The 12409-nt window shown below is 23.0% G+C and overlaps 1 protein-coding gene across 4 annotated transcripts in view; it reads left to right on the forward strand.

The window, feature by feature from the left end:
• The first annotated feature begins 1008 nt into the window (after positions 1-1008).
• The window catches only part of LOC148231219 (atrial natriuretic peptide receptor 1), a 115050-nt gene continuing 103649 nt past the window's right edge, over positions 1009-12409 (forward strand). Inside the window, exon 1 of one of the 4 annotated variants that reach the window (XM_088195941.1) lies at positions 1009-1265. The gene's annotated coding sequence lies outside the window, so the exon portion shown is untranslated. The remainder of the gene's footprint in view (positions 1266-12409) is intronic. The other 3 variants (XM_088195942.1, XM_088195940.1, XM_088195943.1) reach the window with 3 other exon arrangements.

A 12409-nucleotide genomic window follows, 5' to 3' on the forward strand; every position in this document is an offset into this window, starting at 1 on the left:
AAAAATCGATCATGACAGAAATTATAAAACACTAGTGTCCACATAGGATTTAAATCCAGTTCTTTGAGATCTTAGTCACGGACTCATACCACTGATCTAAGTTATACTATATATAATCAATCGATCCCTTCCATGTTGTTCTATTTCAACAGATAGATATATTCCATACTATTAAATTATAGAATGCTCTGTAAAGTTTCATATCGGTAGAAGAACGCTTCCCATTTTTTATGTTTCAAATAACATATAATATTATCAGTGTATCATTATTTTGTGAAATGATACTACTTCGTATCAAAATCAGAAAGCTCCAAAAATAATTTTGATAAGGGAGACAATATTATTTTCGTACATATGCAAACGTGAGCCTAAGGCGTTAACAGCGTACATGTAACAATACTGAGACAAATAATTAAATCTGATTTTATCGATTGTGAATTATATTATAATTATAATAGTATTATTATAATTAACAAATGTCTCTTGCAGCTTAGTACGGCGTTAATATTATACAGCGTAAATTTTAATTTAAATACGGAATAAAATACAATGATTTATTACAAACAAAACGTTTTTTAAAGACTTTGTGTTTAAATATTTTTATTTTTCATGAAATTTTATCACACCGAAATTAATTTGGAAAACGTTAAATGACAATTATATGTCTCGTATTGTATCGTATATTGTTTTAAAAAATATATCATATGTTCAACCATGGTTCTGATTCACCACAGCAATTATTTCTAAAACCATTATGAATATTTTATCGTCTCCATAATTAGCAAACCGAGCTTTATTACGACTCTTTCGTGCAATAACAGAACACGCTCGTGAGTCACATATTTTTTTTAGACCTAAATGCAGCATCTACATCAAGAAAATAGCTAATTGATCAAAAAAAAAAAAAAAAAACGGGTCGAGGTCTCTAGAGCAAAGTATCGTTCGGATTATAATAAACGTGTAGGAGTGTCACAGCCGGGAAAAGCGTTCAAGTTTGAAAGCAAACTCAGTCGCGTCGTGAGCGTCGACCGAAGCGGTCGCTCTTTGGTATTCATATTATAATATAACACGCGAAAAGTTTTCAATGTGACACGAGAGAAGAAATTGTTAAAAGATTATTAACGATAAAATAGATCGTTGTTAATAATTGATCGGTGACGATATGTGTACGCCAGCTTCTGTTTTTGTGTGAACGTTCAACTGTGCAATAGTGAGATTATTATTATAATGTTGTATAATATTTACGTTTTTGACGTTGGCCAACGGTAAGTCGAAGCGTCATTTGGCGATAAGGCTCATATATGGTTTTGCCATATGGTACATACACATGTGTATCAATAACGCGTGTATAAATAAATGTATATATAGATAGTATTGAATCAATGTGTACAACGGGAATTTGGGACGATATAATTACACATGAATATAAGTAGACGAGTGAAAAGTAAAATGAAACCATAAATTAAATGCAAATCGAAGATTGCATTGCTAAAAGGTGGATTGATTTGTATTGCGACTGTAAAAAATATACGCTTAATCTAATTGATTGTTGATATTAATATACGCTATTTATATAGTGGATATTTATTTATATATAATAATTGCTTTTGATTTAAAGGTCAATGGCATATGAAAGGTATGCCCTTTCAATGTCAATTTTATTGTAAATAATAATTAGTTAAAGGTAATATTTTATATAATTATTAAAATTAAAAAATACAGTAATGAACTGTAGGTAGTGAATATATAAAGTATTGTATTAAGATCTGGGATGATATAATTATTGATTAATGCTATTGAATGTCTGATAAAGTAAAAGGAAACCATAAACTATATAATTACGATCAAAAAGTTAATTCGCCCTAATCGGATTTCGTAATAGATAAATGTCTATCCAGAGGTGAATTTATTTTTATTGCGACAGTGAAAATGTTTTTACGCTTTAACATTTTTTTTATTATGCGCAATTTGTGTATGTTGCGTATAAAATTTATGAATCATAGGTTTATAAATAATATTATATAAATCTGTTAAAATAATGAATGATATATAGGTTTTTGATTAAATGGTACAATCCATTTTTATTTAGTGTTATCTGAAATAGTTATTTTTTTGCCAAGTGGAATTCATTATTATTATTATTTTAAAAATAATAAAAATCAATAGCACTATTTTCATATAAAGAATATATTTGCTTAAAAAAGATTTTCAAAATAATCTATAAAAAATAAATATTGCTTTCAAAACTGAATCAAATATAAGAAACTGTTATTAATAAATGTAGTATTTATTCTATATATATAGATTATTTATGATTTACTAATTTACCAATTTTTTTAGTAACGGTATAACTAATATTTCTTATTATTGTCAAATTGGAAATCCAACTTAGTACATTTCAATCTTATTATTTAAATCATACTAATTAATATTTTTGCCATAAAAGAGTAGTAGTTGTTTGATGTAAAAGGTTTTTTCTTAAAAATGTTTCTGATTAAATAGTGCAATTTATTTTTATTTAGTATAATCTGAACTATATTATTGTATCTTTCCACGTTTTAATATTTGTGTGTTCTTGTTTATATGCAAACAAAACATTGAAATAATAGTTGATTTTTAGTTGATAGTATATAGCTTAAAATATTTTTAAATTTAAATATTGCTTTGAAAAATATAGTAAATTATTATTTATAACTATTAAATATTTATGGCTCTAGATTTTTATTCGAAAAATTTTAATAATACTTTTTATGGCAATTAAACTGTATTTTACATTAATAGCTTAATTTTTATTGTTTTACTGAAAATCAGTTATTAGTTGTAAAAGGGTTTTGTTAAAATATTTAAAAGAATCAAGAGTTTTAATTATATAGTGCAATTTATTTTTATTTAGTTTAATCTGAACTATATTATTGTATCTTTCCACGTTTTAATATTTATGCGTTCTTTTTTATATCATTTTTTCTAATAATAGTAGATATTCATTTGAATTAAGAATATTTTGATATAAAATATATAGCTTAAAATATTTTTGTATTAATCTACCATACATAAAATAAATATTGCGTCGAAAAAATTATAATTAAATATAGTAAATTATTATTTATAACTATAAAATATTTATGGCTCTGGATATTTATTTGAAAAATTTAAGTAATAATATATTATGGCAATTAATCAGTATTTTTCATTTATAGTTTAATTTTTATTGTTTTACTGAAAATCAGTTATTAGTTGTAAAAGGGTTTTGTTAAAATATTTTAAACAATCAAGAGTTGTGATTAAATAGTGCAATTTATTTTTATTTAATTTAATCTGAACTATTTTGTTCTATTTCTTCACCTTTTAATATTTATGTGTTCTTTTTTATATGAAAAAAATAGATTTTAATTTAAATGAATACTATTTTTTATAAAGCTTATAACTTAAGATATTTTAAAATTAATTTACAATATATAAAATAAATATTGCTTCGAAAAATATTAGAATTAAATTTAGTAAATTATTATTTATAACTATTAAATATTTATAGCTCTAGATATTTATTTGGAAAATTTGAGTAATACTATTTTATGGCAATTAAATCGTACTTTTCATTTATAATTTAATTTTAATTGTAACAGAAAATTAGTAATTAGTAGTAAAAGAGTTTTGTTAAGTTTTGTTGAATTATTAAAAAGAATCAAGAGTTTTGATTCTATAGTGCAATTTATTTTTATTTAGTTTCCACGTTTTAATATTTGTGTTTTCTGATTTATATGAAAAATATCATTTTTATATAAAGGATATAGCTTAAAATAGTTTTAAATTAGTCTACAATACATAAAATAAATATTTCTTTGAAAAAAGTTAGATTTAAATATAAGAAACTATTATTTATATATATTGTAATGATTCCAATAAATATTTATGGCTTTAGATATTTATTTGGAAAATTTGAGTAATACTATTTTATAGCAATCAAGTGGTATTTTTCATTATTAGTTTAATTTTTATTGTTTTACTGAAAATTAGTTATTAGTTCATCAGGAGTTTTGATTTAATGGTGCAATGCATTTTTATTATATAATCCATTATATAATAAAAATGCATTGTATTGTAAAAATGCTAAGTAATCTCTCCAATTTTTTTTTTGGTGTTTGAAATTTATGTACGTGTTCTTATTAATAAAAGTAGTAAAATTTTACGATAATAATAAAATATTAGGCATAAATAAATAAATATAAAATAATAATGCTTATAAAAAATATTAGAATTAAATGTGAAAAAACTATTTTACATCAAACTTAGCAATAATGCTGATAAGCTTATTTATTACTCTGGCTATTTTTTTAAATTTGAGGAACACTATTTATAAGCAAATAAACTGTTATTTTTGAATAATAGTTTAATTTTAATTTAATTACATGAAATCAAACCTAGTACTCTCACTTTTACTATTCCAGTTGCTAATATCGCATTATTAAAATATTTATTTAAATGTAAATCAAGTTATTAGTTATCAAAGCTCTTTCTAAAAATAATTAAAACAATATGTTTTGATTAAATATTACAATTTATTTTTATTTAGTATTTTCTTAACTACATATTTTTCTTTCGATAGTTATTTTTGTTGTGTAAAATTTATGTATGTGTTCTTGTTTATAAATATATGTATTAATTATAAAACTAGTAGTAAATTAAAACTGTAAACATAAAATTGAGACTATTTATATATATACATAAGTATATTTAAGGAAGGAATAGCGTAGTCAACGTCTCTGACTAATAACTCTGAGGTTGCGGGCTCGAGCCCCGGTAGCGCCATTCGAATTTATATTTAAAAATATACGCTATTATTAAAAAAACAGTTTCAACTGTAGTGACATCTATTAGTTATAATTAATATTTTACGTAATAATTTATAATTATTAATATAAATGTCATCGATTCCCAGACATTCAGTTTGGTGGTTAATACTTCTAGACATTTATTATATCTGATTGACTCACTCAATTGGTGCAGATTCACTCTGTTTTATCGCGTTAGGTTACAATAAGAGATAAAATAAAATAAATAAATAAATATACAATAAGAAATATTTTTAACATTACATAAAATAAATATTGCTTCTAAGAAAATGTTAGAACATAATACTATTATATTCAGTAATAATTTAATAATTTTATTATATGTAGAACATAAGCTTATTTATGAATACTATTTTATCAAAATCCAACTAAGTACCATAAAATCTTATTTTTTATACAATACCGATTACTAATATAGTACTTATTTAAATAAAAATCAAGTTATTATATGTAAAATGATTTTCCTAAAATAATTTATTAAAATATATTATATTTTGCAATCCGTTTTTATTTGGTATTATCTATTTATCTAAATTTTTTTTTTAGTTTATTATGTTTATTCAAAAATTATTATTATTATAAAATGTAGTAATAATTTTATTAAGCTTATTTATTTATGACATATTATCTTGTTTATATCTATATTATAAACATGAATCGGATTTTCTTAATAATAGTTTATTTTATATTTAAAACGAAGTTTGTAAATCAAACATCAAATACTACTTTTAAAAATTATTATTTGTACTTTTAAGTACAATATCAATCACTAAAATCGTTTTTATAGAGCAATGAAAAATTGCTTCGCGTCTTTGTATTTTTACTCATTTTGTTTTATCTTATTATTACTATTACTCTTATTTTAATTGTGAATTATAAAATAGTATTTTTAATTTTGTGATGCACATTTTTAATAAAAGTAAAATTATGAGCTCACGAATTGGTGTTTAAATATAGTATTGATATTTAATAATTATTAAAAAAAATATTCTTATATGAAGTAATATATAGAACTTTATTGCATTGTCATAAAAAAATTAATTAAGAATATTTATATTTGTATTATATATACATTATTTATTATTATAAAATAGGATACTTACGTAAAAATATTACGTTTTTATCAAACATTGGAACGACATATTGATCACATCAGAAAAATCACCGATCCGCGTTAGTTACACAAACAGAAATTATTCTTGCAGCTCAATTTTATACAAACACGAACCGAGTTTTTTACATTGATATAAAATATAGAGACATCGTTTTTGATGTTATAAATATTTTTATTTATTCACGTAAACGAAGGGGGCTTATTTATTTTCCTACGTTTAAGGCGATTGCTTCGTAAACAGTTTGCGTTTAAAAATATTTATCTTTTCATGTGAAAATCGTTTTCTTAAGAAATCAACTGCTCCAAGACCTTTCGTTAATATTCAATTATAAAAAGATAAGTTTTTTTTAATAAAAATATACGTTTACGAATAATGTGCCACGTGGGTTAAAAATTGGATTTACGTGTCAATTATTTTGTCGAGGACAAATTCCACGTACGAAACTAGCGTTACGTGAAATTCTCTTAACGATCTACGTTGAGTAACGTATTTTGGAGTTTACGTGCGTATTCAATTTAATACAATTATTTTATATATAGCTATACTATATAGTATTGACATTATTGTGGTTATTGAATAACAAACGTTATTGCACAATTTTCTTAGCAAAAAATCGGTATCCTTAAGATAAGGTTCACCAAAGGATATTATTTATACATTCAATATATTTTTAGAAATTAATTCGGTTATGCAAAAGTGTTTTGTGATATTTATATGAGTAATATATGGTTTCCGTTTTTTATAGATTATTTTTAAAACATTTTTTGCGGTTTCCTTTTCTAAGCCGCAATAAATATTTATTAATATGTTAAATTAAAATGATAACTTATTAAAACTAATACTTGTATTTAATTTAAAAATTGCGTATAAACAATTATTATATAAAACATACTTTAAAATATATATTTTTTTGTGTTATTTTATATTATGAACTGTTGTTAGTGTTTTTTAATTTATATTTATTAATAACGTAGTTGTGATAATTATACGTATTATTCTATATTAAATTTATTTATTTTCGTTCTGTATTCATATCATGCAAATATTCTTTGTCTCATATGCAAAAGCGATATTTGCCATGCAAATATTTTTTTATCATAAGTAGTGATAATACAAACTTTAAACACAAATCAAATTTGTATAGTCGACGTAATGAGCATTAAGTTATTTTTATTGTCATTTTAATTGACTATTGCCTCAACAACAATTAACCATGGACTTAACCTTTAAAGCATCATCACAAAGATCGTGACTAATATTTGTTTAAATTACTGTAAATTATAGTACTGTTGTATATTTAATATATAAGGCTTTGTCAAGATTCGTGTCAGCGTTTTATAATAGTATTAGTCGCTTTAATATTAATTAAATATTATATATCGTTGACGGATATTAATTAAATGTTATTTTGCGGCTATTACTTATGAAATTATGACGCTCGAATTAATTACAATATGTTATTGTATTGTGTTCATAAAAGTTAATCATGCCGGTAATTGTATTATGATGAAAGTTTACAAGGCTTGCTTTCAAACTTTATAACCAAAGAGTAATTAAATTTTACCTATACCCTGCAAAGCGCTTCATCTTGTGTTATGCTAAGTAAACACAAAGGCAAAACACATCGATATCAGAGCAAACAAAATTAGATTGCCTCTTGGTCGTCTTGATTTAAAATAATAAATAAAAAGGAAGCCATCAATATTATTTTTTTTTTTGATAATATTTATTTAACCCTTTATATTAATGGCCTTTCTTTTTAATTATAAATCATTGAAAGTGACAGTTATTCTTTAAACAAACGTCGAATCAAAAGCTAAAAGATAGTTTCACCAGTAAATTTATTGAGCATTGAAAGCAATTCAGTTCTCTATTTTCCCCGTTTTCTTCGCAAAAAAAAACATCCCATAAAATCTAGCAGAATATTTATATTTCAAGCATGCGCTATTTATAATATGAAACACACACGTTAAAATAAAATAACACCCTTGTAATTTTATATGCCTCGCGAATAACACATACATACGGCGGTTTTCTCGTTTAGTATATTTATATACAATTTATTCATAGTGTATTCGGTTAGGTGTATCAAATTGTAATACTGTATAAATATACAGCATTTTAAATTTACAATATGCATTATTCACGCTTTGAGTCGGTTCAAATGCATTTTACTTTGAATCGAAAGCAATAACTTATCAGGTTAAAAATATATGCAATGTTAACTCTTTTAACAATGACATTGTACGCATAAATAAGCAATTCACTTAAGATTTTGTCACGGCTTTGTAGCAGTTATTATTGTATTTTTAACCAGACTTTTAGTTTTTCTTTGGATCTTGTCACTTATGCATGTCGATTATTTAAATACAGTTAACGTCATTGAGTGTTTATGTATAAATTAAAAGTGCATACACTGGTTAAATATTTAACGAAATGCACATAAGCAAGATATAAATAGAGATTGTAGCATTATTTACAATTTTTAATAGGGTTAGTTCTTTAGTATAGTTTTTTATTGCTTATTAAATTAAAACTATTTTAAGTTTAATAATATATTACGCTGAAATGCATTAATATATAATTAAATAAGCAATGATATATATTAGAATAATCGTATAAATTTCACTTAAATATATTTTTTACAGAATAGAAAAATAAAAATAAAAATTACAAAATGCACCATTAAAATAGTAATAACTAAAAAGAAACTTAGACATTTATTAGTGAAACAGTAGACATGTATTATTTTTAGATTAAACAATGCTTATTTCATCTGTAACTCAAAGGTAAACAAAATTTTAAAGTCCGTCATTAATTGATACACCTTGATCTTAATTATTTAAACTTAAAAAAAATCATAAAAAAATGATTTTGTTGTATTAAGATGTTTAATTTATAAACAACAACTTTCGTAGTTTTTATCAGATTTTAATATTTTTTTATAAATTGACTTTGTTATAATCTCATTTTTGTTTCAAAATTTCAGCAATTTAAAATTATAAAAAATATAATTCAGCTAAAATCATAATTTTGACTACGAGAAAATCAGAATTTTTCATATTTATTCAAGGAAAAGTTAATAAATATGAATATTGAGTTTATAACCAATTTATTAATTAATGATGAATATAATGATTTAGTAATCAGATATGGAAAGTATATTATATTTGACTTTTACTAAGTACTAAATATAGTCTAATTTTGTGTACATATTTAAATTTAAAATATAAAGTAGTGCATTGTACAATTCGTAGCGTATTTATTAAACATAAAGTTTACATAGGACCCGCAAAACCCTTAATGGAATTATTATAAAATATTTTATCACGAGTCTAGTGATATAGTTTATTCATATTTAAGCTGAGTATTGAATAGTATTATATATATCATTAAAAATAATAATTGTATAAATTTAATTAAATATTATTAGCATCATTTATTAATAAATTTAATATAATATGTCTATGATTTTGGTACTCAACCAGAAATGGTAAAATATCTATATTTAATATTTATATTTTTAACATGCAAACATAAAATAATATATTATTTAAATAACTTTTCACCTACTTGAGCATGACACCGTCAATACTTTTGATTACCAAAATTTTATATTTTTATCAAATGTTTTTGTGAACTCCAGATAGATTGAATTCACTCACGTTTGATAGATTTCAAGAAATAAATTATTTATATATATAGATAAATTCGTTCAAGTCGATAGTCAGTCAATAAATTCATATTCAATGAACACATATTTGTTTACAATTTTGCCTAAAACTAGAGAATAACATAACTTTACCAGCTTAATGAGATGATGATTAATTCCTAAAATACTTGTTAGTTGTGTTTAATATTAAATATTATATAATTATAATTTATTCATTATATTTTCCTGAATTTTTTTATTTCTACAGATGAATATCGCGATAAATGATTATCATAAAATTGTGCTCGGTGAAATCTATCGATTTTAATTTAATTATAGATTATATTCCTAACTGAATTTTACTCACTAACAAACTTTGATTTCAGTGTAGTGTATCATCATTTATATATGGTTGTTGATTGTGTTTATCCGATTGTAACATGTTTCAAAGAAATATTTATAATCAGTAAAGCATAATCTCTAGTTTTCTATATTAAATATGCATATATTATTTTGATCACCTTTTTAAATATTTTTTTAGGAAATAACATTATGATTGAGCCCATGATTATGAAAGTGGACCAAGTCATGTTTCAATCCATTCGAAATATTTAAATGTTTCGTTTGAATTTATTAAAAAATATTTATATGTTACGCAACACAATGTTTTCAAATTTATATAATCTGCTATATTTATAATTTATTTTGACATATAAATTTTGCATGTAGCTTATAAAAAAACATTGAAATGTTGAAAAGACCGTTTTAAAATTGATCACAATACAACTTATTTTTTATTTAAAATAAATTTATATTTATCCATGTTAAAAAATATTTTTAATAATTCTTAAAATATTTGATTATAACATTTTTTTTATTCTCTGAATGTAGGATTTTGGGTTGTAAGATTTTTATAATATTCATTGTAAATTGGTGAAATATTTTGTAGTAAATCTGTTGCATCTTTTAATTTTCCTTCTGTTATTGATCTGCTGGTAGAGTACAATGGAAGTAAGGACATACTTTCGTATATTTTTGGTCTTCCTCTTTTGAATAAAAAAAAATTAAAATATGGATGTCAGCATCATCATCTAAAGAAGTTTTATAATGCATCTTATATGGGGCATTTTTAAAAAAATGCATCCATTGTATTTTTAGTCAACCGCGTTATTTTTGGTTCTTCTTGTTCATGATTCTTCTAACTTTTTGGTCGAAATAAAATCCTTTTACATCATTCATTCAACCGAAAATGACTTATTTTTACTACATTGTCCTATTAACTCATAATAATGTTCAGAGATATATAAGTAATTTATTTTTTTAGTCTTGTTTCTTCTGATAGTAAAAATTTGTGATCTACAATGTTAATATTATTATTAGAAGATTAAGCTATTTTCAATGATGTTACGATCTTGGCCTGAACAAACATCGCTGTAAGCTTTTACGTGTTTTTGATAGTCACATTTTCACAATGCTTTAAAGAAATACACAAGGCGATTTCTTGTATACATACTGAAGCTATAGTCTCATCACATTAATACATTTTAAACTATGGCAACCTAAATTGTATACATATTTCGCTTATAAAAATCGCTTTTTCTAAATAAAATAAAAATTCAAAATAATATTTTTTCTGATCAGCTGTTAGACATTTTTTTGCTTGTTCGTCATTTTTTAAATGTAAATCATGTATTCGTGTAAGATTCTTCATTGCTGGATGCAGCAATTGTTAATTTCAGTCAATATTTGGCACATATCTTTACAAGGAGAATGAAAGCTTAAGTTGAAGTCAATTAAATACTTTTCTGTAAATCTACTCATTAATTTACAATTATTTTCTCTACATTTCTCTTAATATAAATCAGAGTTTAAATATTTTCGATCTGGAGTGTGATGAGATCTGATATAGTGGCTTTCTTTTAGTGGAAAACTTCTGGTTTTTCTTCTGGTTTTCCGAGATGATCCGGGCATTTTCCTGCGACCATCTATTCTACCTGTTTCGGTATTCACAGCACGAGACTATTTTAAATTATAATCGTTTATATAATTTTTGATAAAACTATTATTTTATTAAGAAAAATGGAAATTATGCATATTCACAGAATATAATCACACTTCTTTTTCTCTTAAGAGAAAAATATTAATATTATCCTTACGAAAAATAAATTACGATCTTATTACGGAAATTGAATTATTGGACATTGGATATTGAAAAGAAAATGAGCGCATTTACAGAAATTGAACCGTAAAATTGACGGGTGTGATCAAAAATAAATTGTATCATTTAAAAACGATAACAGTGACATTACATAAATACTTTTCTAAACGAAAATATAACGATAGAAGTGAGTGTTTGTTTTATGACAATTTTAAATAAAATATTAATGAATCTAGGGATATTTTTAATTTACTAGATGAAAATCTCATTTCTCTGATTTAAAATTGTCAAATAAAATGCCATTTTTTTTTTGGTTTAAATATAGCAGAATATCCAAATTTTTGCAGCTCTTAAAATTAGAAAATAATAATGTTCTATAATAATATTTTATTGCTCACATAAAAAAAGAAAAAAATTCGAGTCATACAAACGAATATTACGATACAAATTAACTCAATTGCTCAAATATTTTTGTTAAAATTTATTTCATAATTTTTATTTATGCAAAATATTATTTTTACGATTTATCTTTAGTGTTATTTACATGTTATTTTTATGTTCTTATTTACAAATTATTTATAAACTAAATATTATCATATTAAATAAAACTTTAAGTGCTCTTCATATATCTATA

This window comes from Plectrocnemia conspersa, unplaced genomic scaffold (genome assembly GCF_051122295.1).
Source record: "Plectrocnemia conspersa isolate PC_06_02 unplaced genomic scaffold, ASM5112229v1 ptg000010l, whole genome shotgun sequence".
NCBI classification, from domain to species: Eukaryota; Metazoa; Arthropoda; class Insecta; order Trichoptera; family Polycentropodidae; genus Plectrocnemia; species Plectrocnemia conspersa.